Source organism: Lithobates pipiens, unplaced genomic scaffold, assembly GCF_037356315.1.
Source record: "Lithobates pipiens isolate NorthernLeopardFrog02 unplaced genomic scaffold, aLitPip1_a1.2 Scaffold_27, whole genome shotgun sequence".
Taxonomy (NCBI): Eukaryota; Metazoa; Chordata; class Amphibia; order Anura; family Ranidae; genus Lithobates; species Lithobates pipiens.
In genome coordinates this window covers 241,755-266,236 of record NW_027507788.1, presented here as the reverse complement: position 1 = coordinate 266,236, position 24,482 = coordinate 241,755, and the positions used below count along the sequence as shown (strand labels likewise).

The window sequence follows — 24,482 nt, the reverse complement described above, 5'->3', positions numbered from 1 at the left end:
TTCCATCTGAATGTAGAAGTGTCATCTGTGTGTAGAAGTTCCATCTGTGTGTAGAAGTGTCATCTGAGTGTAGAAGTGTCATCTGTGTGTAGAAGTGTCATCTGAGTGTAGAAGTGTCATTTGAGTGTAGAAGTGTCATCTGAGTGTAGAAGTGTCATCTGTGTGTAGAAGTGTCATCTGTGTGTAGAAGTTCCATCTGTGTGTAGAAGTGTCATCTGTGTGTAGAAGTTCCATCTGTGTGTAGTCATCTGTGTGTAGAAGTTCCATCTGTGTGTAGAAGTGTCATCTGAGTGTAGAAGTGTCATCTGAGTGTAGAAGTGTCATCTGAGTGTAGAAGTGTCATTTGAGTGTAGAAGTGTCATCTGAGTGTAGAAGTGTCATCTGTGTGTAGAAGTGTCATCTGTGTGTAGAAGTTCCATCTGTGTGTAGAAGTGTCATCTGTGTGTAGAAGTTCCATCTGAATGTAGAAGTGTCATCTGTGTGTAGAAGTTCCATCTGTGTGTAGAAGTGTCATCTGTGTGTAGAAGTTCCATCTGTGTGTAGAAGTGTCATCTGTGTGTAGAAGTTGTATCTGTGTGTAGAAGTTCCATCTGAGTGTAGAAGTTCCATCTGAATGTAGAAGTGTCATCTGTGTGTAGAAGTTCCATCTGTGTGTAGAAGTTCCATCTGTGTGTAGAAGTTCCATCTGTGTGTAGAAGTGTCATCTGTGTGTAGAAGTGTCATCTGAGTGTAGAAGTGTCATCTGAGTGTAGAAGTGTCATCTGAGTGTAGAAGTGTCATCTGTGTGTAGAAGTGTCATCTGAGTGTAGAAGTGTCATCTGAGTGTAGAAGTTCCATCTGTGTGTAGAAGTGTCATCTGTGTGTAGAAGTGTCATCTGAGTGTAGAAGTGTCATCTGAGTGTAGAAGTATCATCTGTGTGTAGAAGTGTCATCTGAGTGTAGAAGTGTCATCTGAGTGTAGAAGTGTCATCTGTGTGTAGAAGTGTCATCTGAGTGTAGAAGTTCCATCTGAGTGTAGAAGTGTCATCTGTGTGTAGAAGTGTCATCTGAGTGTAGAAGTTCCATCTGTGTGTAGAAGTTCCATCTGAATGTAGAAGTGTCATCTGTGTGTAGAAGTGTCACCTGAGTGTAGAAGTGTCATCTGAGTGTAGAAGTGTCATCTGAGTGTAGAAGTGTCATCTGAGTGTAGAAGTGTCATCTGAGTGTAGAAGTTCCATCTGAGTGTAGAAGTGTCATCTGAGTGTAGAAGTGTCATCTGTGTGTAGAAGTGTCATCTGAGTGTAGAAGTGTCATCTGTGTGTAGAAGTGTCATCTGAGTGTAGAAGTTCCATCTGTGTGTGTAGAAGTGTCATCTGTGTGTAGAAGTTCCATCTGAATGTAGAAGTGTCATCTGTGTGTAGAAGTTCCATCTGTGTGTAGAAGTGTCATCTGAGTGTAGAAGTTCCATCTGTGTGTAGAAGTTCCATCTGAATGTAGAAGTGTCATCTGTGTGTAGAAGTGTCACCTGAGTGTAGAAGTGTCATCTGTGTGTAGAAGTGTCATCTGTGTGTAGAAGTGTCATCTGTGTGTAGAAGTTCCATCTGAATGTAGAAGTGTCATCTGTGTGTGTAGAAGTGTCATCTGAGTGTAGAAGTTCCATCTGAGTGTAGAAGTGTCATCTGTGTGTAGAAGTGTCATCTGTGTGTAGAAGTGTCACCTGAGTGTAGAAGTGTCATCTGTGTGTAGAAGTTCCATCTGAATGTAGAAGTTCCATCTGAGTGTAGAAATGTCATCTGTGTGTAGAAGTTCCATCTGAGTGTGTAGAAGTGTTGAAGTGTGATTTTGCAAATGAATTTTGCAAACTCAAGCAGCAGAAAACAACAAGGGTTCTGTCAATAGAGAACTGTCCAAAGCACACCAGGTCCCAAGTTCAAATCCTGGACACGACGTGATAATAGCCAGAGGTGTATACTTGTGCTGTAGGGCAGGAGTACAAGGCCAGAATTGCTGCCAGAATGGGTCCCTGGAGACCAAAACTTAAGCCTTGTACACACGATCGGATTTTCCACAGACAAAACCTTGGACTTTTGTCCCAAGGGCGTTGGCCAGGAACTTGTCTTGCATACAAATGGCAAAGAAATGGTCGGCCAACAAACATGAACATAGTGACATACTACGTGGTTTTTCAGCTCTTTAGCACCACCTTTTGGTCTCCTTCCTGCTAATTTCATGTTAGTAGAAGTTTGGTGAGTGTTGATTGGCAATTTTCTTTTCGCGCTTTCCATTTTGCGCTTTTCAATTTGTTTCTGAATGGACGTTCGTCAACCAGCCATGTTGCAGAATCGGAGGAGATAACGTGTTATTTATTATTGGCCTTGGAGTTATTGCTTTGACCCAAGTCCAGTCCAGGAACATGAGGAGGAGGATTTCTTGGACAAAAAATTGGTTGCTTTATTAATCGTGACCAATTATGTCATATGCCTTTGCCGCGGGAGCTCCAGAAGAATAATCCGGATGATTTTCGGAATTATGTCTGGATGACGGACCCCTGTTTTCACCAACTCTTGGCATGGTTGACCCCCTATATTAAGAAGCAGGACACATGCATGAAGCTTTTATTTTGTTTTTTGGTTGAATGATGATTTGATTTGGTATATTTTCTATATTTTTGGATGCATAGAATGCAATTTTTGGTTAATTTCTATTGGCAGTTAGCATGTCTAATTTTATTTGTTTTCTTTTTTTAATGCACAATAAAAAAAGTTGTGTAGAAAAATTCTTGACTATGTGTTTTACTTCAGATGACAGTTTGGGAGTCGGCAGTTACATTTTAAAAAATACAATGTAAAATTAACAAGGGACACAAACATAGTTGTGTCTTTGATCTTAAAAATTACGGGATAATGGTATTGTGGTAACTTGTACCAAAAAAAAAAAAAAAAAAGTAAGCATAATAATTATTCTTGATATCACTAGAAAAAAAAGCCTTAAAAAAATTTATTTACAATAATTCCATCAGTATCACCAGCAAAGCAGCTTCATTATCATCCAATTAAAGCAGAAGAGAATTGTGCGCTGCATTTCCAGATTTCATAATTTGCCATGTCACGAATGTTAATTCTCCATTACGAATGCTAGTTTACGAGACCGACCGCTTCCGGCTCGTCCTTGTTTCTGAGCAAGCGTGTTTGTACTTTGGACTTTTGTCTGACGGACTTGTGTACACACGATCAGAAAATCTGACAACAGACATTTTAAAGCCTGCCATCCAACATTTCAAGATCCAACAACAATTGTCCGATGGAGTGTACAAACGGTCGGATTTTCTGACCAACAGCCTGTCATCACACATTTCCTGTCGGAAAATCCGATTGTGTGTACGAGGCTTAAGCTAGTGCGCAGGTCATATATTGCTAGTGAATTCTATCGAACGTCTTCTCTGCAGCTATAGATAACAGCAGGGAAGGCGTTTGAGTTTTTTCTGCCAAGTTTATGATGTTTAGTATTCTCCTAGTTGCATCGGAAGGTTGTCTCCCTTTCACAAACCCCATCTGGTCTTTTTGTATCAGGGAAGGTATAATAGGGGATAGGCATTGTGCTAGTAATTTGGCGTAGATTTTGATGTCTGAATTCAGGAGTGATATGGGTCTAAAGTTTGACAGGTGGGTCTTTTCCTGGTTTGGGTATAGTTACTACGTCTGCCTTCAGCATGACATTTGTATTGTCTGACACTTCTACCCTTCTATATCTCCAAACCCTTCCCCCCCCCATTAAACCAGACCAGACTGAGTTTGGAGTAAATGGCCAACGGCCTTGATTTATTAACCAAAATGTATAAATAACAAATATAAACTTTTATAAATAACTTTTAATAATAACACCTTGTAAACTTTCCCTTTAACACTGGAACATGGGTCCTTAGCATATCAAGGACCCTACTGGTCACTGCACCATCTATTTTACCTCTTGACCTCCAGACGGTATCCCCTGTCTCGGAGGCTAAACCCAAACCAAGCAGTGACCCACCCCTTTTCTCCTCCGGTTACCCCCTTGTAACCAGGAAGTACATCAACCACCATCCCCATCCCCCCCCCTGGATGGGTACAACCTAATTACCACTAAACTGACCCCCCAAACAACCAGCACACCCCTACACCAACCTCCTACCAAACCCCAGGGGAGGGTGGGTGGGAATCGCTTCCTCCTCCGCTCCACGAGTGGCCTAGCTTCCGCTCGGCTTCCCGCTGTACGCATAGGCTCCGCCCCCTGCTGGCCCCGCCTCCCGACTTCTTAAAGCGGCCAGTGCAATATCTTAAAAGCGGCGACAGTGCATGCAAACGAAATGTCATGCTGTCCCTCCGCTTAACAGCCTACGGCTGCTGCTCCGTGCCTCTCTTGACATTTGTATTGTCTGACACTTCTACCCTTCTATATCTCCAAACCCTTCCCCCCCCCATTAAACCAGACCAGACTGAGTTTGGAGTAAATGGCCAACGGCCTTGATTTATTAACCAAAATGTATAAATAACAAATATAAACTTTTATAAATAACTTTTAATAATAACACCTTGTAAACTTTCCCTTTAACACTGGAACATGGGTCCTTAGCATATCAAGGACCCTACTGGTCACTGCACCATCTATTTTACCTCTTGACCTCCAGACGGTATCCCCTGTCTCGGAGGCTAAACCCAAACCAAGCTGTGACCCACCCCTTTTCTCCTCCGGTTACCCCCTTGTAACCAGGAAGTACATCAACCACCATCCCCATCCCCCTGGATGGGTACAACCTAATTACCACTAAACTGACCCCCCAAACAACCAGCCACAGCTCGAAAGGTGGTAAAGCCTTACCCTTTCGAGCACCGCCACACACACAGTCCCCTCTGAATCCCCTCCAGCAGGCCTAAAGCCCACAAGTCCGTCCCCACCTCATTTAAATGAACCCCGTCACTTCTCAAGTATCGCCATGTCTCACACTCCAACTCCCGATGCCTGATGGCCAACCCCCCGGTCCTGCCGAAAAACCTGCTGACCTCCTTGTTGACCTTGACCCGGGCCCTATCCACCTTCTTGTCGGACTGCGCCCACCTCCATGACATCCTGCCCACCATATCCGACCATATCAAGACCATGCCCGGGTAGGCAGCCTTCAACCGAAGGCTGTCGCACTTAATGTCCCGTATGAGGTCCCTCATGGACCTGACCCCCATGTCATTGCCCCCCACATGTAGGATCAACACGTCAGGCGGCCGGTCCAAGCGGGCAAACCTGTGGACTTCCCCCAGCACCCTGTTCCATCGCATACCAGGGACCCCAATCCATCGAACCTGGGCTTCTTGTCTGGGAATCCCAAGCTGTCTCCCGTTAGGACGAACATCAGCTCTCTTCGCTCCCCAGAACACATATGAATGGCCCAGAATCCAGACCAAAGCCACCTCCGAACCTGTAAATAAAACCCAGTAAATACCTAACAACCAACAACAGATGTGCTATGCCGATGTATGTCCCCCCCTTTCCCCCCCCCCCCCCCCCACCTGATCAGGCCTAAACCAACAGATGTGGCCGAACATACAGTCTAAACCTCCCAGATTCCCACCGTCCTATTCTCTTCACCGCCTCCGCACTAAGCCCGGCCCTAGCCGCCTCCCTAGCCGCCCCTATTCGAAAAGAGTGCGAAGAAAAACGGCCCCGGTCAAACCCCGCAGCCGTGACGCACTTCTGCAATATGGCATTAAACTGAAACTTGGACAAAAAGGTACCATCCGCATGTATGAAAAAGGGGCCCGCCACCCGTGGCCGGACGCCCAGGAAAGCCGCCACCGTCCCCACCGGACATATGTCCCTCTCCGCAATAGGGGCCACTTCCACCAGTACCCCACTCCCCTCCTGATCCGTCTTTGACTTGCGCAACCAAATTCTGACCCCCTCCTGACCCCATTCCACATTGCACGCCTCCAACCCCCCGACCCGATACTTGGCCGGGCAGAACAGCTCCCCTATCCTGAAAGCCCCAAAAAACATCAAAGAAAAAGCCACCCTAAAGAGGCACTGTTCGTAATAGGACCCGCACACCGCCTCCACCACCTTGCACAGACCCCGAAGCATCTGAAAGGAAACCGGGCACCGCCCGTCCCTCCGTCTATGCTCCCTTCGATACCCCTTTACCGCCTGTCGCAGCCAAAACTCCTTGGTAAAATCCGGACTCCCTTCCCATTTAAACAAGAAGGCCAACCCAGCCAGCTTCCTGTCTATGGATGCCGCCGAAACCCCCCTGTCCATATCCCTGCAAAGAAAGTAAAATACAGCTTGAGCCATGCCCGCCTCACCCGGGGCCATGCCGATCGCCGCGAGACATTCCAACCACTCCTGCCAAACCTTTGAATATGCCCTCCATGTTGCCTTACACACCGACCTCTCAATCAACCGCGCTGCAATTCCACTGCTATGTTCCACATCCAAGCCGGGCATGCGACCCCGTGACGCTCTGCCTCCGGTGCCAGCCCCCGAAACCTGTCCCACTGAAAACGAGACAGAGCGTCAGCCAAATTGTTCTCCACTCCCGGCAGATGCACAGCATAGATGAACGCATTAACCTGCAAACAACGCAAAACCAAGTGGCGTACTAGCCTGACCACCGGCCCAGAGGCCGCCGTCAGCCGATTAACCACATGCACCACCCCCAAGTTGTCGCAATTGAAGCGTACCTTCAAATTCCGAAAAGACTCCCCCCAAATCTCCAAGGCCACCACAATGGGAAACAGTTCAAGTAACACCAGGTTCTTCAGGAGCCCGGCATCCGCCCACTCCGCAGGCCACGGTGCTGCGCACCACTGACCCTTAAAGTAAGCGCCGAAACCCGACGACCCCGCCGCGTCAGTGAACAACTCCAGATCCCAATTGCTGATTGGACCCGACATCCACAGTGCACGCCCGTTGAAGGAGGCCAAAAAGGCCTGCCACACCACAAGATCGTCCTTGTGCTCCTGTTTTAGAGTCACGAAATGAGTCGGTGACCGGACCCCCGCCGTGGCCGAGGCCAACCGGCGGCTGAAAACCCGCCCCATCGGAATAATCCGACACGCGAAGTTGAGCTTGCCCAATAAAGATTGCAACTGCCGTAATTGCAGCTTGCGAACCCCAGTTGTCGCCCGCACTTCCTCCTGCAAAGCCTCCAGTTTGTCCTGCGGCAACCTGCATTCCATCCTTTCAGAGTCGATCACGATCCCTAAAAACGTAATGCAGGCCGTGGGCCCTTCCGTCTTCCCCGGCGCTAGCGGGACCCCAAAGCGGCCTGCCAAGTGTTGTAACGTCCCCAAGAGGACGGCGCAAACGTTCGATCCGGCCGGGCCTATACACAAGAAATCATCCAAATAATGAATGACTGAGTTGATCCCCGACACGTCCCGCACGGACCACTCCAAGAAAGAACTGAACTGTTCAAACAGGGCGCAGGAAATGGAGCAACCCATGGGCAGGCAACGGTCGACGTAGAACCCCCCCTTCCAACAGCACCCGAGAAGCCAAAAGCTATCCGGATGCACTGGCAAGAGCCGGAAGGCCGATTCGACATCCGCCTTAGCCATTAAGGCCCCCCGTCCGTACCTCCGCACCCAGGACACCGCCGCGTCGAAGGACGTGTACGTCACTGCACAGTCCTCCGGCGAGATGGCGTCGTTAACTGAGCCTCCTTTCGGAAAGGACAGGTGATGAATCAAACGGAACTTGTTGGGCTCCTTCTTGGGGACTACCCCCAGTGGTGATACCACCAACCGGGGGAGGGGCAAATCCGTAAACGGGCCGGCCATGCGGCCCAATGCCACCTCTTTGTTCAACTTGTCCGTCACCACCTCCGGGTGCTCCAGCGCGGACTTCAAATTATTGGCCACTGGAGGAGGGGCAGCCAACGAACTGGGGATCCTAAAACCGACCGTAAAACCCTCCTCTAGCACCCTTGCCCCCTCCCGATCTGGATATCTATTGAGGAAAGGCCGCATCTTTTCCACCCGCACCGGGGTCGTCCCTCTTCTGGACAGCATCTCCCGCGCGTCCCTTCCCTTTTTTAAAACATCTGGTGAGGGGGTGGGACCCACCGCAACCCGAGCACGAATGCTTGAAGCGGCAGGTGGGTCCGAATTTACAGGTGCCCTCGTTGAACTGCCAGCAGTAACCCCAGCGCTTCTCGGTCGGCTGTCCGGGGGTAGCTGAACCTCCGACCCCGTGTTGAAAAAACGGGTTGGGAGCCCTCGCCGCCGTCATCAACTTCATCCACAGGCTGATGTCCTTGTGGTCCCAGCGAAGCGAGGGTCTGACCGCCATCCGTTGTCGGAACTGTTCGTCATACCTGAGCCATGCTACCCCACCGTACGTCCTATGCGCCTCACTGATAGCCTCCAGATACACGAACAACGCAGAGCAATGCTCCGGTGCCTTCTCCCCCACGACGCTCGCCAGAATGGCAAACGCCTGGAGCCAATTAGAAAATGTCCGCGGAATCAACCGATACCTCCGCTTCTCCTCGTCCTCCTTCTTCCGCTCCTCCGGCTTCAACCGGTCAAGGTTGAACTTTTCCAGAGGAAGCAGGGTAAAGATCTCGATGTACTCACCCTTCCAGATCTTCTCCTTCACCTCCTGCTTCAAGTGCGCCCCCAAGGGTCCCTCGAAGCAAACGTACACCTCGCTCTTAGCCGCGTCCGCCAACCTGACCCGGTCCGCGCTCTGTTCCCCAGCCTTCGGCGAAACCCCGTCAGCTGCGGGGGCCGCCACGCCCGCCTGTGCTGCCCCCCCCGCTGCTGGGACCCCCAGTGCCACTGCCGGCGCGGACTCCGCGTCAGAAGAGACCGCCCCGGCGGTCGCCGAGGCGGCCGCCGGCGCCCACGCCTGGGCCGGCCCTCCCTCCAATCCCCCCTCAAATTTCTGAACCAGTGCCTTCAGGCCCACCAACAACCCCCCTAGGCCCTCCTGCTGCCGTCCCGCTGCCGGCTCCCCGGGTTTAGACGCACCCGCCACTCTCGCAGACCCACTACCGGCCGCCGGCGCACCCCGTCCGCCCCCCTGCCCCAGCAAGTCAAGCAACAGTGTAGATATGGAAAAAGAAGAGTCACACTCACCGGGCTGCCCAGGACTGGGCCCTGCAGCCGCCGCTCCGGGACCCATCGCCGACTCCGCGTCACGGACCTCACCGCCATCGGACTCCGACAGCTCCCCTTCCGATCGGTCGCTGGCCACTGCCGTTTCTGGTCTGTAAGAAGGATACCCAGATGGGCCCGCTCCGCCATCCGGGGTTCTGCGATGTACTTCTCTAGGGGCCCGGCCCGCCCGACCGCCCGCTCCACCCACGGCGCCAGTTGAAGGGCTCCTGCACCGCACAGCTCGCCGGCTCCTCGTCCCCTGCCCCACGGCCAGGCTGCGTCCATCTTCCAGGCTGCCACCGGAAAGCCCTCCCTCTCCCCTGGGACTGGGGGCCGCCACGCCGGGCCGTACCCCCACCCGCTGTCCAGCCGAACGCTGTGGACCGACCTCTCTCTCCCCCCCGGCCTGGCCCATGCATCTACGTCGAGCAGGGGGCGCTGAATCCAGGGGCGATCCCCCTTGCCTCCCAGCCACGCTCCCCAGACCCCTCCTCCTGGCCCTGCTCCTGGCCGAGTACCTGCTACTCCCTTCCCCCGATGGGGTGGAGGTCGCCGGCCCAGTCCTCCGCTGTGGATCCCGCTCGCTGCCATCCTCGTTCGCTGCAGTCGTGGGCACCCCCCGCGGGGGCCCCACGCGGCCCGCTCCGGGACTATACCGCTCGGGCGGCCTGGAACGCCGCGCCCGGGGTGTCACTGGCGTCCCCCCGTCCGTCGCCGACTCCCGCTCTGCCGCCAAGGCCGCCACTTGCCCCTGTAGCCATGCGGCGCCCTCCTGTGCTATAGCAGCCCTGAGCTGGGCCATCAACTCCGCGGACGCCATCTTGTATTAGCTGAGGAGCGGCGAGGGTACGTCCAATCGCTTCCTCCTCCGCTCCACGAGTGGCCTAGCTTCCGCTCGGCTTCCCGCTGTACGCATAGGCTCCGCCCCCCGCTGGCCCCGCCTCCCGACTTCTTAAAGCGGCCAGTGCAATATCTTAAAAGCGGCGACAGTGCATGCAAACGAAATGTCATGCTGTCCCTCCGCTTAACAGCCTACGGCTGCTGCTCCGTGCCTCTCTTTTCCTAGGGAAAAGAGGAAGTGGGAATCGCTGCAGAGTGTAAGTTGGTCAAGTGTGGGATTAGCGGTGTGCTGAAAGTTTTGTAATATTCATTTGACAGGCGATCAGGACCTGGTGACTTGCCATTGGGGAGAGATGCTATGATTTTCCCTAATTCACCGGAGTGATCAGAGAGTGATGATTTCTTCATTTCTAAGATTGTATAGCTCCCCATAATAATCAGCAAACTGATCAGCGACTTCCTGAGGGTTAATTGTTTTGTGTAATGTAGTGGGGTGGAGCAAATATTGGATTTTCACTTTAGATTGTGCCGTCTTAACTTTGTTCGCTAATTATTTAACTGTGTGGTTGGCGTTAGCTTAAGAGTTGAGGTTTAGGCGTCTAAAATGTTTGTCGTATTGTTGCATTAGCGGGATTTTCAGTTCTTCTCTAAGTTTTTGGAGGGAGGCTGACAACGTGAGCGAAGCTGTCATCTTATTATTGGTTTCTAATTTGTGGATTTTGGTGATTAGGTTATTTAATCAAAGATCATAGCATCTCTTGGTTCTGGCACCCTGTTGAATGAGTATGCCCCTCATGTATGCTTTGTGTGCATTCCAGGGGGTGTGTGGGTCATTGACTGTAACTTCATTATGGTCAAAGAAGTCTTTAAGACTTTTGGTTATTACTTTTGAGCTGTCAAGGTACGTGTAGTAATCTAACGTTACATCACCAGATGGGGTTTGAAGGTGTGACATCCTGTTCAATAATAGTAATAGATACAGCAGCGTGATCTGACCATGTTATTTCATGTATACGTGAAGAGGATACCTTTTGTAGTAACCATTTTTCAGTTAAAAACATGTCAATACGGGAGTATGTACGACGTCTGGAGGAGAAGTATGTGAAGTCTTTTTGATTTGCATGTTGATACCTCCATACATCGTACAGCTCCTCAGTCTGCAATAGACTACGCCATGAGGGTTTACGAATATGGACTTTAGATGAGGGTCTGATGTGAGGTTGAAGTCTCGGCAGATTAGAAGATGTCCGTATTTGATTGAGTGTATCCGGTTGAGCAATTTACATAAGAATCTCAGTTGAGTTGGGAGCATAAATTGTTGCCAAAGTGTAAGGATGTGAGTTTATGTCACACGTGATGATAATGTATCTCCCCTCACCGTCCAGTATAGTGTCTTTGAGTTGGAAAGCCAAAGTGTTTCTGATGGCTATGAGCACCCCTCTTTTTTTCTTGTCAAATGCACAGGAGAGAAAAACATGTGGGTATTGCTTGTGGGATGTCAGCATGGCTCTTCAAGGTTTCTTTCCACACTGAGTAACGTTTATCGGAGTGGTTTAGTCCCTTAGCATTCAGAAACAGGCATTTAATGGTCATGGGGGGTAGTTAATAGTGTCTCATGTAAAAGAGATGCCGATACTTACTGCAATGTGGATGTATGGTGGGAAATGTCCTTGCATCTTTTTTATTCCTGGATGTAGGAGGATGTCTTGGTATTAAAGGCAGATAGAATCTGGTAGATTGTGGATTTGAGGAGGTCCAGCAGAGGTAGGCATAAAGATGTCTCTGGTGGGGGTTTTTGTAACGGAAAAACAAATAGGAAAACAGAACAGAACAAACTGTAATAGGAAAAAAACTGTTGATAGGACAAAGTGGTGGTTCCGTTATAAGTTATGGAAAGTGTTCCCGGATATTTCCACTTGTACAGGATATGATTGCCTAAGGCTTTAGTAATAGTAGACAAATTGCGGCGATGCTGCAGAGTGTGCCTGGAGAGGTCAGGAAGCAGTTGTAAAGAGGCGTATTGGGCTGGGCCTTGGCCAATTTTGCAAAAAGCATCTAAGATATTTTCTTTTGTGGGGTAGAAGTGCATTCTAAGCAAGACATCTCTAGGTACATCGTCTGCTAGGAAAGAAGGTTTTGGCACTCTGTGTACTCTGTCCACTGTGAGTTCTAGGGCAGACATTGCAGGTGCTATGGCAGAGAACATGTGTTGGACATATTTTGGGAGCTGTGCTGGAGGCAATGTTTCAGGGATACCTCTAATTTTTAGGTTATTCCTTCTGGATCTATCCTGGAGATTCGCTATTTTATCTTTGATCCAGGAGATTTCATCGCTGTGTGCACTGTGTGCATCCACCATATTGTTGAAGGAACTTGTGTATTCTCCCATTGATTGCTGTACCTGATTTACCCTCTATCCTAGTACTTGAACTTCTTCTTGACACTTTTTCACTGTGTGGAGTATATCGTTATGGATTGATAATCTTAGGGACATCAACATGTCCTTTAGGACAGTATCAGATACAGGCTAACCTTTTGTTGGGAAGCTGGCAATGGGGGTCTGGTGTTGTCAGAGTGTTAGGCCTCTGTGATGAGCTAGGTTCACTCACTTCCATGTCCTAGTGCTGGAGACCTCCATGCGGGGATGCCGTGCACTGCCTGGACTTGGCAGGGCTTCTGGTGTAAGGAGTGGAGGCCGTAGATGAGCATCCCCTGGGAGGAATCTCCGATCTATTCCCGCACCGTTCCTGAGGGAGAGGCCGCGGGCGTACCATTCTGCTTGCCTGTTTGGGATCCGCCGCCATTTTGTTGTAGCTGCGCTGGGTATGAGAAGAAGCTTGACAGCTTGCAGAACTGTGGTGGTGGCTCTTTTTTCATCTGTGTCATCCCGGTCAGTTGTCTAGACTCCACTGGGCAGGATGCGAGCGACTGGGTCGCTTCTAGGCTCTGATGTTGATGGATTTCCCCCCGGTGGTCTGGCAGAGTTCACTGGCTATATGGCCATCCTAGAGCTCAGATGCCATGCCCCCTCAGTCTGGTATGGATTTTGAGGGGGGCGCCATGCTGTTTTTTTTTTTATTTTGGCGTGGGGTTCCTTTTTAAAATCCATACCAGACCCTTTGTTTTTTTCTTTATTTTTTTTAAACTGCCAGTCAAATCACGTGAATGTGATTTGACTCGTTTTTTTCCTTTAGAAATATCATTTTTTTTCTGATTATCTAGGGAATGATGTGGTTACATAGTTAGTAAGGTTGAATAAAGACACCAGTCCATCCAGTTCAACCTGAGCGAGTGTCTACAATTGTCCCTATCCCTGTACATTGCACACTCACATTGGCCCCTACCCTCAAGGAGCCCACAATCCAAGATCCCCATTCATATACTAGGGCCAATTTTAGACAGAAGCCAATTAACCTACCTGCATGTCTTTGGAGTGTGGGAGGAAACCCACGCAGGCACACGGAGAAAATGCAAATTCCAGGCAGGTAGTGTCGTGGTTGGGATTTGAACCACTGACCCTTTTTACTGCTAGGTGAGAGTGCTAACCACTACACCACTGTGCCACCCATGTGGTGTGTGTGCTCCCACAGGCAGGGATCAAATTTGGTATTCATTTTTTTTTTATATTTTAGTCTTAGTCTTTTGACTAAAATGCCATTTTAGTTTTAGTCGTATGTTAGTTATCTGAATTTCATTTAGTTTTAGTTGTATTGTAGTACACTAAAATCAAATGGAGTAAAGTAAAAATTAAGGGTTGAACATACACTACAGATACAGATTTAGCCGTTGTGATATAGAACGTCTTTATAAATAAAGTTTCATAAACAAAAGTATTACTTTTTGACAAACAAGAGTGCAAAAAAAAAACAAAAAACCTGTAATCTCCATTGGCTGTAATGCCCTTGCACATATTAAAGATATATATTGCCAAAATTACACATTAATAAAAAAGGAAGAAAAGCCTTTTACTTATTGTTTTTCCTTTTAGGAGCTTAGTAGATGCTTCCTATTTATTCTTATGTAGTAGTGTAGTCTTCATTTGATGTCAGGTTTCAATTTAGTTTTAGTCCTAAACTTTTAACTAAAATGCCATTTTAGTTTTAGTCCTATTTTTAGTCATCTGAATTGTTTTAATTTTAGTCAACTAAAATAGTGGTAATTTATGAAAATATTTTAGTTGATGAAATTAACATTGCAGGCAGGTTATTTTCCATGCTTCATGCTTGAGAGAGTGGAGGAGGAGGGGGGAGGAGAAGGGAGGGAGACGTGTCCGGAGGTTGGGGATAAATCATAGTACGAGTCTAGTCTGTCCCAATTCACCATACCAGAAGGTCCCCTCTTCACACAAACCCCCCTTATATCTGGGAGGATAGTACGAGTCTAGTCCGTCCATCTTTATCCACTCACAATGTCCTCTCCTCACACAAACCTTCATTATATCTGGGGGGGGGGGGGGGGGGGGGTAGTACGAGTCTAGTCCGTCCATATTCATCCACTCACAATGTCCTCTCCTCACAAAAACCTTCATTATATCTTGTGGGGGGGGGGGGGTAGTACGAGTCTAGTCCGTCCATCTTCATCCACTCAGAATGTCCTCTCCTCACACAAACTTTCATTATATCTGGGGAAGGGGGGGGGGGGGGTAGTACGAGTCTAGTCCGTCCATCTTCATCCACTCACAATGTCCTCTCCTCACACAAACTTTCATTATATCTGGGGAAGGGGGGGGGGGGTAGTACGAGTCTAGTCCATCCATCTTCATCCACTCACAATGTCCTCTCCTCACACAAACCTTCATTATATCTGGGGGGGGGGGGGGGGGGTCAGTACAAGTCTAGTCCGTCCATCTTCATCCACTCACAATGTCCTCTCCTCACACAAACCTTCATTATATCTTGTGGGGGGGGGGGGGGGGTAGTACAAGTCTAGTCCGTCCATCTTCATCCACTCAGAATGTCCTCTCCTCACACAAACCTTCATTATATCTTGTGGGGGGGGGGGGGTAGTACAAGTCTAGTCCGTCCATCTTCATACACTCAGAATGTCCTCTCCTCACCCAAACCTTCATTATATCTGGGGGGGGGGGGTAGTACAAGTCTAGTCCGTCCATCTTCATACACTCAGAATGTCCTCTCCTCACCCAAACCTTCATTATATCTGGGGGGGGGGGGGGTAGTACGAGTCTAGTCCGTCCATCTTCATCCACTCACAATGTCCTCTCCTCACACAAACCTTCATTATATCTGGGGGGGGGGGGGGTAGTACGAGTCTAGTCCGTCCATATTCATCCACTCACAATGTCCTCTCCTCACAAAAACCTTCATTATATCTTGTGGGGGGGGGGGTAGTACAAGTCTAGTCCATCCATCTTCATCCACTCACAATGTCCTCTCCTCACACAAACCTTCATTATATCTGGGGGGGGGGGGGGGGGGGGTCAGTACAAGTCTAGTCCGTCCATCTTCATCCACTCACAATGTCCTCTCCTCACACAAACCTTCATTATATCTTGTGGGGGGGGGGGGGGGTAGTACGGGTCTAGTCCGTCCATCTTCATCCACTCAGAATGTCCTCTCCTCACACAAACCTTCATTATATCTTGTGGGGGGGGGGGGGGTAGTACAAGTCTAGTCCGTCCATCTTCATACACTCAGAATGTCCTCTCCTCACCCAAACCTTCATTATATCTGGGGGGGGGGGGGGTAGTACAAGTCTAGTCCGTCCATCTTCATACACTCAGAATGTCCTCTCCTCACCCAAACCTTCATTATATCTGGGGGGGGGGGGGGGGGGGTAGTACAAGTCTAGTCCGTCCATCTTCATCCACTCACAATGTCCTCTCCTCACACAAACTTTTATTATATCTGGGGGGGGGGGGGGGGGTAGTACAAGTCTAGTCTGTCCATCTTCATCCACTCAGAATGTCCTCTCCTCACACAAACCTTCATTATATCTGGGGGGGGGGGGGGGTAGTACGAGTCTAGTCTGTCCATCTTCATCCACTCACAATGTTCTCTCCTCACCCAAACCTTCATTATATCTGGGGGGGGGGGGTAGTACAAGTCTAGTCTGTCCATCTTCATCCACTCACAATGTCCTCTCCTCACACAAACCTTCATTATATCTGGGGGAGGATAGTACGAGTCTAGTCCGTCCATCTTCATCCACTCACAATGTCCTCTCCTCACACAAACCTTCATTATATCTTGTGGGGGGGGGGGGTAGTACAAGTCTAGTCTGTCCATCTTCATCCACTCAGAATGTCCTCTCCTCACCCAAACCTTCATTATATCTTGTGGGGGGGGGGGGGGGGGTAGTACAAGTCTAGTCCATCCATCTTCATCCACTCACAATGTCCTCTCCTCACACAAACCTTCATTATATCTTGTGGGGGGGGGGGTAGTACAAGTCTAGTCTGTCCATCTTCATCCACTCAGAATGTCCTCTCCTCACACAAACCTTCATTATATCTGGGGGGGGGGGGGGTAGTACAAGTCTAGTCTGTCCATCTTCATCCACTCACAATGTTCTCTCCTCACCCAAACCTTCATTATATCTGGGGGGGGGGGGGGTAGTACAAGTCTAGCCTGTCCATCTTCATCCACTCACAATGTCCTCTCCTCACACAAACCTTCATTATATCTGGGGGAGGATAGTACGAGTCTAGTCCGTCCATCTTCATCCACTCAGAATGTCCTCTCCTCACACAAACCTTCATTATATCTGGGGGGGGGGGGGTAGTACGAGTCTAGTCCGTCCATCTTCATCCACTCACAATGTCCTCTCCTCACACAAACCTTCATTATATCTTGTGGGGGGGGGGGGTAGTACAAGTCTAGTCTGTCCATCTTCATCCACTCAGAATGTCCTCTCCTCACCCAAACCTTCATTATATCTTGTGGGGGGGGGGGGGGGTAGTACAAGTCTAGTCCATCCATCTTCATCCACTCACAATGTCCTCTCCTCACACAAACCTTCATTATATCTTGTGGGGGGGGGGGGTAGTACAAGTCTAGTCTGTCCATCTTCATCCACTCAGAATGTCCTCTCCTCACCCAAACCTTCATTATATCTTGTGGGGGGGGGGGGGGGGGGGGTAGTACAAGTCTAGTCCATCCATCTTCATCCACTCACAATGTCCTCTCCTCACACAAACCTTCATTATATCTTGTGGGGGGGGGGGGGGTAGTACAAGTCTAGTCCGTCCATCTTCATCCACTCAGAATGTCCTCTCCTCACCCAAACCTTCATTATATCTTGTGGGGGGGGGGGGGGGGGGGGGGTAGTACGAGTCTAGTCCGTCCATCTTCATCCACTCACAATGTCCTCTCCTCACACAAACCTTCATTATATCTTGTGGGGGGGGGGGGGTAGTACGAGTCTAGTCCGTCCATCTTCATCCACTCAGAATGTCCTCTCCTCACACAAACCTTCATTATATCTGGGGGGGGGGGGGTAGTACGAGTCTAGTCCGTCCATCTTCATCCACTCACAATGTCCTCTCCTCACACAAACCTTCATTATATCTGGGGGGGGGGGGGGTAGTACAAGTCTAGTCCGTCCATCTTCATCCACTCAGAATGTCCTCTCCTCACCCAAACCTTCATTATATCTTGTGGGGGGGGGGGGGGTAGTACATCCATAAATATAATTTTAGGCTGTAATAGCTGGATCCGGCACACAGAAATCCTGAGACATGGCCCTGAATGAGGACCTCCTGGAACATTAGGTGACCCCAATGGCTTATGGTTGAGGGAAGGGCAGAATTGGGAGCTCAGAAGATAAAGGTCATCTTGAAGAATTTTAGGGAAGGTCGGCTGATAGTGAAATCTATTATGTTCAGCTTTGTATCTTCTCTCCCAGTGGTGTTGGCTCATCAGTGTACCAGAAAATCCTTTCAGTGGATCTTCTCTTCCCAGGATTAGAGAGCCGATGACGTGAAGACGGCGTCGCTTGGAGCTCGGTGAATCACAGTGCAGATGCTGGTTACTAGAGTAACACTCCCCCATTCAGCTGCTAGTCGTATCTTCCCGATGAGTCTTGGCTCAGCCACATTAATGAAGCCAAATAGAAGGTTTGTTTCGGGTTGTCAGATGACAAATTTTGGGTCACCTTTCTCGTGTTCTCTGCGTTGGCCTCTTGTTTGTTGAGAAAAGAAATTTTAGCTGTTGCAAAATGTTTTTGAAGCATTTTTGCTTTCTGAGATTCAGTGACAGTCTGATATGTTATATAACTGAAGATATCATGGGATCTACCAATCTATAAATGTGGAGAAACGAGGATCGCTGAGAAGGCCTCATCTAGAATAACCACCCGCGTGTGTGTTGGTGGGAACATGGATTTCCATGTCACAGCCCAGAAGGCTCGTCAATATCAAAAAGTAGGGATGAAGATCAGGACATTTCCGTGAAATGTATTGAAGACATCAGGGATATAAATGTCATATAATGTACCCATCTTCAGATGAGGTGTCTGCATTTGTTTTCTCTTTTCACACAATATTTCCTTTATTTTCACCTGGTGATGCTGCCAGGAACACAATTGCTGTTATAGGGTGACAACTGTATTGTATCAAAGAGGAGCAGTGTTGTCGGCCTAGGAAAAGAAAATCTTAAGGCTATATAACACCCCCCCCCCCCCCCCCCCCATAACATGTGAACAATGCTGAGAGTTGTCCGCGGAGGAAGTCATTGGCTGACAAGGTGTCTGGCTGGATGAACTGCTACAACATTCTGCCAATGAGATGTTCACAGAACTAAAGAGAGCCAATCAGACTGAAGTATTGTTGGAGTTTACATTCACTTCCAGGTGGTTGTTCAGGATGGAATTTATTTGGCTCCTGGGGTCATCTGTTCCATTTATTAGAACCGTTCTACTACTAATAGTTTACAAGGAAACCATTTCCTTCCAGGAGCACAATCCATCTAGACACACAACGGTGGCCCAGAACTAGGAGGGACAGGATTAGGGTTAGCTTATGATTAGTGTTATGTTTAGTGTTAGGATTAGGTTACAATTAGGTTTAGGGTTGTGATTGGGTTTAGGGTTTGATTAGGATTAGGGTTAGGATTAAGGTTAAATTAAGGTTAGGGTTCAGGTTAGGGTTCTGTTTAGAATTAGGGTTAGGATTAAGTTTAGAGTTAGGTTTCGGGTTCGAGTTAGGTTAGGGTAAGGATTAGGTTTTGGGTTAGGGTTAGGGGATAGAGTTAGATTAGGGTTATGATTGTGATTCAGGGTTTAGGTAAGGGTTCAGTTTAGGGTTGGGGCTAGGATTCAGGTTAGGATCTTGTTTAGGGTTTGGATGTGGGTTTCGTTTTGGTTAGGGTTAGGGTTCAGTTTAGGGTTAGGGTTAGGATTCAGGTTAGGATTGGGTTTAGGGTAAGGATTCGGGTTAGGGTTCAGTTTCAAATTAAGGTTAGGGTTTGGTTTAGGGTTAGCATTCAGGTTAGGGTTCAGTTTTGGATTAGGGTTAGGGTTCAGTTTAGGGTTAGGGTTAGGATTTGGGTTGGGATTAGGTTAAGGGTTAGGTTTAGGGTTTGGTTTACGGTTAGGGTTCAGTTTAGGGCTAGAATTTGTGTTAGGGTTCAATTTAGGGTCAGGATTTGGATTAGGGTTCATTTGCAGATTACAGTAAGGGTTCAATTTAGGGCTAGGATTCAGGTTAGGGTTCAGTTTAGGGCTAGGATTTGGGTTAGGTTAAAAGTTAGGGTTAGGGTTCAGTTTAGGGCTAGGATTTATATTAGGGTTCAGTTGCGGATAGGGGTTCAGTTTAGGGTGAGGATTAGGGTTAGGGTTCAGTTTAGGGCTTGGATTTGGGTTAGGTTAAGGGTTCAGTTTAGGGTGAGGATTAGGGTTAGGGATCAGTTTAGGGCTAGGATTCACGTTAGGGTTCAGTTTAGAGCTAGGATTTGGGTTAGGGGTTCAGTTTAGGGTGAGGATTACGGTTAGGGTTCAGTTTAGGGCTAGGATTCAGGTTAGGGTTCAGTTTAGGGCTAGGATTAAGGTTAGAGTTCAGTTTAGGGCTAGGATTAAGGTTAGGGTTTAGTTTAGGGCTAGGATTAGGGTTAGGGTTTAGTTTAGGGTTAAGGTTAGGGTTAGGGCTCAGGTTAGGGCTAGGATTAGGGTTAGGGCTCAGTTTAGGGTTCAGGTTAGGGTTAGAGTTCAGTTTAGGGCTAGGATTTGGGTTAGGGTTCAGTTGCAGATTAGGGTTTAGTTTAGGGTTAGGTTTAGAGTTCAGTTTAGGAATAGAGGAATTCTGTCCTTGTACTCTGATTGGCTCCAGGGTTTAGGTATGTGGAGTTTCTGGTTTTTAAATATTGATTGTCTGCCATGATTCTGGTGGATAGGAATCTATGTCACACCCAATTATTTGATCAGACCACATTGTTTGGTCACACCTGTTTCTTTGGTCACACCCCTTTGTTTGGTCACACCCTTTGTTTGGCCACACCCATTTGTTTGGTCACACCCCTTTGTTTGGTCACACCCATTTGTTTGGCTGTACTCCTTTGTTTGTTCACATGGATTTGTTTGGTCACACCCCTTTGTTTGATCACACCCCTTTGTTTAGTCTCACCCCTTTGTTTGGTCACATCCCTTTGTTTGATCACACCCCTTTGTTTGATCATATCCCTTTGTTTGATCACACCCCTTTGTTTGGTCACACCCCTTTGTTTGGTCTCACCCCTTTGTTTGGTCTCACCCCTTTGTTTGGTCACACCCATTTGTTTGATCACATCCCTTTGTTTGATCACACCCCTTTGTTTGGTCTCACCCCTTTGTTTGGTCACACCCCTTTGTTTGGTCACACCCCTTTGTTTGGTCTCACCCATTTGTTTGATCACATCCCTTTGTTTGATCACACCCCTTTATTTGGTCACACCCCTTTGTTTGGTCACACCCCTTTGTTTGGTCTCACCCCTTTGTTTGGTCAAACCCATTTGTTTGATCACACCCCTTTGATCACACCCCTTTGTTTGGTGGTTGTATTTGAGTTGTGTCCTGACAAGTGAAGAGAAGATACAGAAGTCATTTCTCTCAGTATGTTCTCTGTGTGTCTCCGCAGGTTACAGACGGAAGGGATGGTCGCTGACGTCTGGTAAACCTCCACACAGTGGTGAGTTATCCTCCATCATTGTCTTCTGGTGATCAGGAATCCATCTCAAACATCATCAGCTTCTTCAATGGCTCAACCTTCTTCCAGCAAATCCTTTCCATGGCTTCTGAGCATTGCCTTCCATACATCCGGGTAAAAGAGTCACCTAAAATGTCAATTGAGTTCCCCCATTAGAAAAAAACCTCTATAGAGAGAACCCTGCACCCAGTGTAGATCCAGAGGATGGCAGAATAAACCCTGATAAAGCACGATCCAATGTACTACACGCGGGGGAGAATTGCCTTCCTGATCCCACAGAAGGCATGTGGATATTGGTAAAAAAAAAAAAAAGAGGATTAACGCTGCGCTAAAGGTAAATTATCATTCAATATGATGAAAAAAGCACCTGGCACTGGAGTCAGGATACAATAACTCAAATTACTAAAGTGCAAAAGAAAGTGCAGCGCTAATAATAAAAATACCAAACTGAATCAAATATCAATCTAAAAATAAATAAATTAAATATATAAATAAAAATATTGATATACTTATTAGATGAATTATCCCACTAAGGTGACATAAAATAAATACAATAATGCCAATCATAAAAGATGGGTATGGCAACCACGCCACTCATAAAAGAAGAACAAAATATGCCTCCATAGTGTAATCCTTCTGAACAAAGATTGTAGAGATTGCAGCGCCTGTGAATCGGTATAGGAAGTTCATCCACTCCGGGGGGAAGGCCGTCGGCTCGCAGGTGGAGGGGTAGCTGGTGTTCCCCGGCTGCTCGGTTGGCTCCCAACACTTCCCGGTTCTCAGATTCGGCTCAGGGGGCGGCTGGCCACGTCACTACCGGATGGTGAGAGAGTCGGTTGAGTGGATATTCCCTGCATCACCTACCCCTGGGGTTATTACCTCTATGTAAATGTTAGTATCCAGTAATATTTTGTACATTCAGGAATACATCCGTTTCTTTTTTCAAACAATCTAATGAGCTGGTCAGAACCACCTCTGGAGGGGTCTATTCCACATTTTCACAGCTCTTTCCTTATGCGAAGGTTAAATCTCTTTTCCTCCAGATGTAATTAGCGCCCCCTTGTCCCCTGTGATGACCTGAATGTGAAACATTGGGGGAAAAAAACAAAATTGGCAAATAGAGAAGAAAGGAGAGTAAAGTCCCACACATGCATGGGAGTGATGTCATGTCTCCTCAGCCAATGAAAATAAGTCTTATACAATATCTCGGCCACCGAAGGGGATCTGCAAGACAGCACAGTGCTGCAGGGAAGGGGAGCTTAGTTCCAAGTGAATAACTCTACACCAGGTTCACTATACGGACCACCTATGGATCAATATTCCAGACACAATCCATTTAGTCTCATCTCCTCCATGCTGTCCTACATTCATTCATACAAAAGGTATTTGACTAGCTAGTTGGGAGAAGAGAGGTTCAGGTCCACATCCCCAATACAATAAGTAAAAACAAAGTTCCTCAAAAAAAATTGATTTTAGAGGACCATGAACACTCAAAGCTTTTTATATAAAATAATACAAATGTACAAATGTATTATGAAGAGTAAATAACATCATACAACATGGGTAAAACTGAAACACGTGATGTAAAGAAACAGTCCACAAATAGATGGAAGAGGCCCAAACCAACTATCGAGGAGACAGATGATACCCAATGCGTTTCACACGTGAGGTAAGGGTCTTCTTCAGGGGAAAGGAAAGGGCTGAGAACTTCCAGATTAATACAAACAATCTACAATATTAATATAAACATAATTACACATAGAATCAAAGTATCACATATTTTGTAGACTAATCATCTTGGTCATTGTCAATAGACAGAACAGAAAAACATAAATGTTGGTATCAGTACTGACCTCATGTTTTATGTGTTTCAAACAATGGAGATCATACGCTCAACACAGAAGAGGAAAACAGAGACGCCCAAATGGAGTCAAGCAAACCAGAGTAGGATGGAAATAGATCAGGTCCATGTGGGACCCTCCCGTATCTGAAATAGATCATGTCCAGGTGGGACCCTCCCGTATCTGAAATAGACCATGTCCAGGTGGGACTCTCCCGTATCTGAAATAGACCATGTCCAGGTGGGACTCTCCCGTATCTGAAATAGACCATGTCCAGGTGGGACTCTCCCGTATCTGAAATAGACCATGTCCAGGTGGGACCCTCCCGTATCTGAAATAGATCATGTGCAGGTGGGACCATCCCGTATCTGAAATAGATCATGTCCAGGTGGGACCCTCCCATATCTGAAATAGATCATGTCCAGGTGGGACCCTCCCGTATCTGAAATAGATCTTGTCCAGGTGGGACCATCCCTCATCTGAAATAGATCTTGTCCAGGTGGGACCCTCCCATATCTGAAATAGATCATGTCTAGGTGGGACCCTCCCGTATCTGAAATAGATCATGTCCAGGTGGTACCCTCCCATATCTGAAATAGATCATGTCTAGGTGGGACCCTCCCATATCTGAAATAGATCATGTCTAGGTGGGACCCTCCCATATCTGAAATAGATCATGTCTAGGTGGGACCCTCCCGTATCTGAAATAGATCATGTCCAGGTGGGACCCTCCCATATCTGAAATAGATCATGTCTAGGTGGGACCCTGCCGTATCTGAAATAGATCATGTCCAGGTGGGACCCTCCCATATCTGAAATAGATCATGTCTAGGTGGGACCCTCCCATATCTGAAATAGATCATGTCCAGGTGGGACCCTCCCGTATCTGAAATAGATCTTGTCCAGGTGGGACCCTCCCGTATCTGAAATAGATCATGTCCAGGTGGGACCCTCCCATATCTGAAATAGATCATGTCTAGGTGGGACCCTCCCGTATCTGAAATAGATCATGTCCAGGTGGGACCCTCCCATATCTGAAATAGATCATGTCTAGGTGGGATCCTCCCATATCTGAAATAGATCATGTCTAGGTGGGACCCTCCCATATCTGAAATAGATCATGTCTAGGTGGGACCCTCCCGTATCTGAAATAGATCATGTCTAGGTGGGACCCTCCCATATCTGAAATAGATCATGTCTAGGTGGGACCCTCCCGTATCTGAAATAGATCATGTCTAGGTGGGATCCTCCCATATCTGAAATAGATCATGTCTAGGTGGGACCCTCCCATATCTGAAATAGATCATGTCTAGGTGGGATCCTCCCATATCTGAAATAGATCATGTCTAGGTGGGACCCTCCCATATCTGAAATAGATCATGTCTAGGTGGGACCCTCCCGTATCTGAAATAGATCATGTCCAGGTGGGACCCTCCCATATCTGAAATAGATCATGTCTAGGTGGGACCCTCCCATATCTGAAATAGATCATGTCCAGGTGGGACCCTCCCGTATCTGAAATAGATCATGTCCAGGTGGGACCCTCCCATATCTGAA

General features: G+C 47.8%; 1 protein-coding gene across 2 annotated transcripts in view; it reads left to right on the top strand.

Moving 5' to 3' along the window:
* Positions 1–24,482, top strand: part of LRRC4B (leucine rich repeat containing 4B) — a 271,289-nt gene that overhangs the window by 93,348 nt on the left and 153,459 nt on the right. For both annotated transcript variants that reach the window (XM_077456260.1, XM_077456258.1), the window contains exon 3: positions 21,016–21,066. The gene's annotated coding sequence lies outside the window, so the exon portion shown is untranslated. The remainder of the gene's footprint in view (positions 1–21,015; positions 21,067–24,482) is intronic.